Source organism: Aptenodytes forsteri, unplaced genomic scaffold, assembly GCF_000699145.1.
Source record: "Aptenodytes forsteri isolate BGI_AS27 unplaced genomic scaffold, ASM69914v1 Scaffold69, whole genome shotgun sequence".
In the NCBI taxonomy this organism is placed as follows: Eukaryota; Metazoa; Chordata; class Aves; order Sphenisciformes; family Spheniscidae; genus Aptenodytes; species Aptenodytes forsteri.
Window position 1 is genome coordinate 6142503 of NW_008795885.1, and position 9383 is coordinate 6151885.

Below are 9383 nucleotides of genomic sequence, written 5' to 3' on the forward strand. Positions count from 1 at the left end.
ACCCAGCGAAGAGTCCACCTGTCTAAGCCGTGAGCCGCCAGCTTCTCTAGGAGAATGCTGTGGGAAACAGTGTCAAAGGCCTTACTGAAGTCCAGGTAGACCACATCCACAGCCTTTCCCTCATCCACTAGGCGGGTCACCTGGTCATAGGAGATCAGGTTGGTCAAGCAGGACTTGCCTTTCATGAATCCGTGCTGGCTGGGCCTGATTCCCTGGTTGTCCCGCACATGCCTTGTGAGCACCTTTAAGATGTTAACTTAAAATGGTGGAACTTAGAATGTTAAAAAAATTTAGAAACTTAAAATGTTTCACCTCCAATACCATCTCAGATCCTTGTTAGCAAAATAGCTTGTTTCTCTCTGTTTCTGTCTTGAACAGTATGGAAGAGCATAATGAAGTTACAGCACAGGAAGGGATTTGCACTGTCATATGCAATGCTGGTTTATATCCTTCTGAAATGGTTTATCTAAAGATTTACTACAATTGATTGGAAAATTTGAATTACATGCTTTTCAATGGAAACTAAAATCTCTGCATAGAAAATGTCACCTCTTTTAATTTTAATTGGAAAAAAAAGGAAAAAACAGACAGAGCTAAGTACCTGCTTCGAGCTGATCTAGATTGAAATATTCCATATTTTCAAATCAAACTGCTACTTTTGATTTTGGGTTTGTCATACCCATTCTATGTCCGCTTCTGCTGACAAAATGCTTAGTCGAATCAGTGGTTCATGTGTGTCATACCTTCCTTCTGTCCTAAGGTCCAGTCATCCTGCAGCTGGATTACAGCTACTGTGATATAAGGCAGACTTCAGCACCCTGAACAACTGCAGGGCATCAGTGTATCCCAGAATTTATGAGTTGGCTGAGGAGCATCAGTCATAAAGAAGAATGTGGTTTTGTGGCACCCAAATGACAGCTGAGATCACATCTAACACTGCGACTCTGCTGAACACTAAATAAAGTCAGATCATTCTAGGACACAGGGTTTTTCAGCTGCATTGAACAAGCTGAAACAAAGCATTTTGATTTCAGGACTGTCAGTGTTTCCTTTCAATGGACACAAAGGAAGGCAAAATAACTTTGCATTTCTTTGATATCTGCAAATATCTCTAGGATTCATATATTTGAGAAAGTATGTGAAAATAAAGAGATCTAAAGAAAGTCCACCAACTTTGTTATCCACTTGTTATAATATATGTCTAACTACAGCTGGTAAAATAAAAAAGATACTATGATGGACATTCAAACAAACAATATATTTTAGAATAAACAGAGAAAAAAAAACAGGTGAGAACCCTAGTTATATAAAAATGTGCACTACTTAGTAGAATTTATGAAAATTATTTATATACTTCAAAGCATGTTAAGCAATTAAATTATTCCTACAGGACAACATATACCCACCACAGAAATGACCTCCTGAGAATTTTTCATACATTGAGTTAAAGATCATCTTTTAAAGATTCTCCGTAACTCAGCTGTTAGAATACCTGGATAAAATGCAGACTGCCCTGCTATTAAACAAGAAATAAGTTTCTGTTAATAAAATAAGGTTATTGGAAATCATTAAGATAAATGGTTCTACTGATATGATAAAACTTTAATTTTGTTTAGCATCCTCTTGAAATTATTCTCAAATACTTTGTACAGATAAATAACAGATGCAGAAAATAAATAAATAAAAATTTAGACATAAAGGCAGAGAAAAACAATAGAATGCAAATGAATAAAGGATACAGAGGTTTGGGTTTTTTTTTTTAATGTATATCTGCAGATAGAGTACAGTAAACCAACTTAACTTGAGTCTCTGAACAGATACAATGCTACCTAGAAAGCAAAAAAACCCCAAAACCAACAAAACCATAAAGAAGAGATAGAACAGGTGCATTACTTCTTCCTCGGGTAATTCTCCTTTTAACTGCTGAAATAGACTTAATATCTGTTTGCAGATTCCTTTGGAGTTAAGAATTTACTTTACTTATTTTTTTTAGAGTAAACCGGGATAGATAATTCTAAGAAAAGCAAATCTTCCATATCTACACAGGGGGGTTTCCTATGGTCCTCGCAAGTAACTGCAGTGCATTCATTTTTTTTTTTTGCAGAAGACACCCCAGAACCAATTTCAGGCAGGCAACACAAACCCAGGGACTGTTTCACTTTGATTTGGCTGGGGTGGGCCAGCTGTACAAACAGGGGGGCAAAACAGTAGTTCCACTGCTGCTGTTACAGCAGGCACAAAAATGTTGTATTTATGGGCTGACCTAATAGTAACAAGGCCAACTATTAAAGCAAATTCATGTCACATAATGTCACAGTACCCAAAATTAATACAAAAATCAGGAGTTACCCATCCTATTGGTGTAAGTAAACAGGCAGGCCATAGCATTCTAGTTTGCTGCAGTGTCATCAGCTGCAAAAGAGAGATCTAAAAGGTAAAAGGTAGAATCATAGAATCATTTAGGTTGGAAAAGACTTTTAAGAGTCCAGCCGTCAGCTTAACACTGCCAAGTCCACCACTAAACCATGTCCCTAAGCACCACATCTACAATACCTCCAGGGATGGTGACTCAACCACTTCCCTGGGCAGCCTGTTCCAATGCTTGACAACCCTTTTGGTGAAGAAATTTTTCCTAATATCCAATCTAAACCTCCCCTGGTGCAACTTGAGGCCATTTCCTCTTGTCCTATCATTTACTACTTGGGAAAAGAGACCAACAGCCACATCATTACAACCTCCTTTCAGGTAGTTGTAGAAAGCGATAAGGTCTCCCCTCAGCCTCCTCTTCTCCAGGCTAAACAACCCCAGTTCCCTCAGCCGCTCCTCATAAGTCTTGTTCTCCAGACCCTTCACCAGCTTCATTGCTCTTCTTTGGACACACTCCAGCACCTCAATGTTTTTGTTGTAGTGAGGGGCCCAAATCTGAACACAGTATTCAAAGTGCAGCCTATATCATAGTTTTCCAGCTGCACAATGGCTTCCAACTCCTCCTGTTTGTTGCCCATGCTGTGTGCATGGGTGTAGATGCACTTCAGTTGGGCTATTGATCCCGCCACCTTTTTTTGGGAAGAAGTCACATTCCTATGTGACTGTTCTCAGGCACTTCCTTGGTTTCTAACACATCAATAACACTTGCATCTTTGCTGCTGCATGGATCTCCACCCTCTACCTCCACTGAGATGTCAGACCAAAGGACCTCACTAGCATACCCTCCCTCAAACTTTGGTGTGCCTCCCTCAGGGCTTATCTCTGATCTGTGGTCAAATCCTATGTTACTTCTGTACACAAATTGCTCTGCTGAGACAATGAGATTTATGAAGGATGTAATGGAATAAAACCTTTTAACAACCCAAATTAGAAAACAATTGTTAATATTTCATGACCAAATGCTGAAACTCAGAGGTCAGTTCATGACTGAAGTTTATGTATAAATTTAACAATTCCACCTTCTATTAAAAAAAAAATTCTGCAACTTATTTGCATTTTTTTACAATATACATAGTTCTTATTTTTCTGAACACTGATTTTATAAAAAAACAATTCTTCATTAAAACCTAAGAGCAAAAAGAAATATATTTTTATCTACTTTCTTAGGTGAAGTAATATTTCTGGGATTACACATCAAGATGAATCTATTTCTCAAGATGGAAATTACTTGTGCCAGGTTACAATCTAAAATAAAATAAAAAAACCCCCAAAACCAAAACCAAACAGACCAATAAACTCTTTACTTGCCTCTCTGTATTTTTCTCAACATTCAGACACCCCTACATTCCTATATCATTATGTCACTTCAATTTCAATACTAGTTGATAATCACTGTAAACACTGTGTTTCTTCTTCTTAAAAAATTTGACAGAAGAAACCTCAGTGAGAATAACAGCAAAAAAATTGAGAACACAAGCCTTGTGAGTCTGATTTGCTGAATTACTTTATATTCTGTATGCTTTTTGGTGAAAAAAGTAAAATCCCAAACTCAACAACAGCAAAGCAACTGCATGCATAACATTATAACCATCTAGGTACATTTCCTAGAAAACAATCCCTTATTTCTGGTACGGTTTGGAGCTTCCAGTATTATTTTCACTGCTTGTTCTCTAAATTTCCCTGTGTTGGAATCACCATCAAACTTCTAAATAAGAAATACTGAGCTCCTCTAGGATGTGCTGGAAAAATCCATTGACTTTGACAAGTTCTAATTCTAATATGTGACAACTATGCTTAACAAAGTAGAATAATTTCATGTAAATAAATTTTCTAATGCTTTATCCAGTCAAAGTTTAGTAGTTTCTGCCATTCTGCTAGGAAAATATTCAATGGATTAATATATTTAACTATCAAAAAAGTGTTTCCTAATAGCTTAAGTATTTTCATTCTCCAACTGCTCAAAAACTAATAATCTCCCTCTGGTGATTACAGTACACCTTGACTGCTATAAAGATTTGTAACTGTGTCCCCCTTATTCTCATAGCTAATTTATACATATTTATCCTTCTTAAATTTTTCCTCTATGCCAGTTTCTCCATCCGCATGATATTTTTATGCTGTTTGCTGAACTTCTTAGAGTTTAATAATCTCTTATAATGAAATGTCTAGGATTGGAGACATTTCCAGTAGTCCAAACAGCACTATAGGAAAAAGAATGTATTTTTCTAGCTTGTGACATACTGTTTGTGACTATTACATACCCAAATTATATAATGATCATCTAAGAAGTTGTCTAAAATCTCAAAATATTTCCTAATGGAATTTCCAGTTAATCCAGATTTATTTTAAAAGCATCTTGTCTTGCAGAAGAGCCAAAACAGTGGAAGTTTGAAGGAATCTTGTTTATCCTGGTAGTAGTAATACATGAAAAGTAAAGATGTGAAACTTAAAATTGGCTGGTTAATTCAAGCTACTGTTCTGTGTCTCCACTGCAGAGCACTTGCCATATACTTACATCCCATCATGTTGTGACCATACCTAAAGAGAGCTACCACAGAGTGAAATTTCTGCAGATGGAGCAAATGCCATTACTTCTCTCAAGTTCATTACTTCATTTAGGAGAGTTTTCTGGGGTTTAGTTTGCATATCCTTTTCCTGGCAGTCAGTGCAAAATTGATAAGTAGGAAGAATCATCTGATCCTGGAAAAATTAAGCAATCATTTATTAAATTCTAGCCAGAGAAGATCATGCTTGTTCTAGAAATTATGCTGCCACAATCTTTCTCAACCATGGCTTCACTCCCTCTCTCTTCATGACATAAATCTTCTTTCCGGTGGAAAGTAAACAGTAATTAACAGAACTATAAATAAGAGTGGCTAGTAAAATCAGGTATGTCAAGCTGTTTGATTAAGAAAGGTCCAATGAAACTAGCTTTTGAACTGCTGATGAAGATGTACTTCTGTTTAGATCAGGAGCTATAGCCTCAAACCTTTATTTTGTAGTGACAGATTTTCAAATGGTACTAAAGAATCTTATTCTGCTTTTGTCTGTGTTGAAGTGTCATTAAATACCCTTCAGAAAATCATATTTTGGTACGCATGTACAAAAAATCATCTATCTACCTAGCGTTTTCCATCTGTGTGGATGAATTAATCTCTACCTGTATTTGTATTGTTACATCTTTGCTAGCTCTATAGATTTGGGTAGGAGAAACATATTACAAAAAGTGGGAAGACAAGCAAAAAGAAATAAAAATGGAAAATAAGAATGAAAGGATTTACCACTGTCTTTATCAACCATCTCTTTTAAAAATTGTTACCTTAAAAAATTTTTTTTTTAATTTATTTTTTATTTTATTTTTCTTATACAGCTATTATTGGAAGGCTGCTCAATCTTCTGGGCTCTGGGAAGTTTTCTAGAGGTATCCATCAGAACAAACATTGTCTCTGGGCTTTGCAGTTCTTCTTTGTTCTTGTTATCCTGCCTCCTCCTTCCTATCCTCCACACATCATCAGCAAAGCACGGGTATCACCCATTTGTCTGATTTTAGTATGCAGAACAATCCATATGTTAATTTTTTTTTTTAAGAATGACTCTTATTCCCTCAGGTCATCCTTCTTTAACTGAATATATCACAATGCATTTAGAATATCCTAAATTAAGCTTTATCAACACTGTTTTTTTCAGAACTGTTATTCTTGATATTATTGTCCTGATAATAAAGAGAACTGGTTACTTTGTAATATTAGTTGCTTTTAATAACAAATTTGATTTTGATAAGATTGAGTTCAAGGTACACTAAATGCATAATTTTTCATTTTAAAAATATTTCTTTTAGTGAGTCTTGTGAGTCATTCAGATTTGAGTTTGGAATTTGGGGGGACAAATGGGGATAAATATGTGTTAGGTATTAAAATCAGAACACTTTATTTCTGCTTTTGAAAACAGAATTTCAACTAAAGTCTTTCAGGGTAGAAGACCAATTACTGAAATGTATTACATTTCTTAATAATCAGTGCAAAATGTGTTAATTACCCAGAACAACTTAAAAAAAAAAAAAAAAAATTGTTATAACCCCAAAATGATTCCAAATCATTCAGATCTTCCTCTTCCAGCCAATAACAATGACTGTAAACAAAACAACTCCTGCTTTACCAGGACTACCTTTGTGTGTCCAGAAAAATATTTTTAAATAAATGAAAATGCAATTTCCAATTATAATTTCTAAGGTTGGATACTGCTTCATGTTACAAATGATGTATGTACAAGTCTTTTATTAGACATTTAATATAGCTGAAGCCTACTGTTCCATCTGATCATTACCAGTTAAATAAAGGATGTTAATGTTAAGACATGACTACTTAATTAGCATTATCTACTTCATGATGAGATGCCAGCCTACTAGCAGCAAATGAGTTGTGAAGATGATATTCAAATAAAACAATTAGGTTGCCTCATAAAGCTTTGGGGCTGGCACTTAGGCAGGTTCTCAGGATCTTAAAAAGCTCTGAAGACACAGGCAGAGCACACATGGTGTGATCTAGCCATGAGATGCACTGAACCAAAAACTGCCTTGTGAAACCTGTTGGGGAATTTTTATGGTACCCTTCGAGGTGAGTTAAACACACGTTTGTGCTTAAATATAAAAGAAAAAATTAATGAAGAATGCATTGGGCAGAATCCTACCACAATATGTGGTTTGACATGGAGTCTGCAAAGATACATCACAAGCAGTTTTCTTATATACACTTGCAGCAGCACCAATCCCGAGAGTGGTTGCATGGGGCACCTCAGCCCAGCTGCCGGTCCATCCCCCAGCCCAGCTCTGCTGCCCAAAAGTGGCCCCTGAGCTTGGGCCCCTGAGCTTTCCCATTCCAGGATGGCTACAAGACAATGCTGAGGCTATTTCTTATGTCATCACCAAGGGAAACTTCACTCCCTTGCAAGGAGTCTGTTCTGTTTCTGGCATTCCTGCTTCCAGTCAGTTTAACCCCTTCCTGTAGGTGGGCCTTCTTGCCGCCTGTGCCAGATCATTCCTCTGTCACAAATTACCACTGCTGAACAGTTACAACTAGAATTTCCCATCAAACTTCTTGGCTAGTGCTGTGTTACAAAATGTTTAATATAAATTATATTTTTGCAGAAAAAGAACAGTCTGACAAATAAGGAGCCCAGTGTTTGGTGATTTTTGAAGACCTATGTGCACAATTCACAGAAGTTGAAGAATCTCAGGATAAATACCTTTTAAAAAATGCTTACCTGACTTTCAAAAATCTCTCAGTAGCACAAGCAGCTACTAACTTTTAGAAACAATCTGTTTACCTAAGGTATTAATGGCAGAAAGAAGCATCTTACCTCACTATAACACCACTCATCACAACAGAAAAATGGCAAAGGAACATGCAGAGCTCTAGTACAACTCAACATAAACCAGGGATACCATGTTCATTAAAGGTATTTTTCACCCTGATAAGATACAGTTAACTGGCAGAAGAAATAGGAATAATTCTGCATCAGCAGTTGGCTACTGTTTGACTGAGGCATATAAGCTGGAGTTAAGTTTCTTCTGGGTCTGTGTTTTGGATTCACATGATGGAAATTTGTTGAGATTAAAATTTGATGCAATCTATATTCTTTTATTTCAAAACCTGCACTATTAACCCTTTGGTATAATTAAAAACATTTCAACTAAATCAAAACATAACCTAAGTACCACATTTATTGAGATACCCTGAAGTGTCTGTTTGCAATGAAGTCTCTCAGGATGCCAGCATGTCTTAAATCTTCACATCTCATATTCCTTTTTCTTCTGTGTTCCTAAATTTAGTGAAAAAAAGCAATCAAAAATTATATGAAAAAGAGCACATTGACTCCACTGTGAGTGATCTTTCCTTTGGACAATGCAACACCTAACCTCACCCATCCCAATGCATTTCAATTCAGTGCAGTTAAGATTGGAAGTTTGAATTAGAAAGTGGTAGAATGTCTCATGCTGCAATAAACTTTCGTTAGGATTAAAGTGCTATCCCAGGATATTTTTTTCCACCCCTCAGAGTCATTGGTAGTAGATTTCAAGGTGACGTAAAATTATCTTGAGGAAGTTTCCCATATAGGGCAGAATTTCCAGGATAAGGGTTCAACCACTGGGCATGTGCTCATTCTAAGACAAGAGCAGAAGGTTATAACATGAGAAGACTGAGGGATTCTTCTTTAAATAGCACTACAATTAACAGCCCTCTTAATGTCCTGCATTTTAAAAAATTGTATTTAAAGATGGTATTACTACTGTAAAATACTATCTTTCAAAAATAGTATGAAAGCAACATACAGGTGGCATTGAGGAAATATTTAAGTGTCTTTTTTATTCATATGCCTTGCAGTGTACTTCTATTACTAAATTTCTTCCATCTTCCATTTAGACATTTTCTACTATTATGTATAATATTAGAAAAGGGGAGGACAGGCAGAGGAGATGAGGAGGGGGTGTTGCTGTCTATGTCAATGACCAGCTGGAGTGCATGGAGCTCTGCCTGGGGATGGATGAGGAGCTGACCGACAGCTTATGGGTCAGAATTAAAGGGAAGGCAGGGACAGATGACATTACGGTGGGGGTCTGCTACAGGCCACCTGACCAGGAAGACCAAGCAGATGAGGCCCTCTATAGACAGATAGGAGCAGCCTCACAATCACAAGCCCTGGTCGTCATGGGGGACTTCAACCACCCCGATATCTGTTGGAGGGACAACGTGGCAGGGCATAAGCAATCTGGGAGGTTCCTGGAATGCTTTGATGATAACTTCCTTCTCCAAGTGGTAGAGGAGCCAACGAGGAGAGGTGCTATGCTGGACCTTGTTCTCACCAACAAGGAGGGGCTGGTGGGGAATGTGAAGCTCAAGGGCAGCCTGGTCTGCAGTGACCACGAAACGGTGGAGTTCAAGATCCTTAGGGCACCGAGG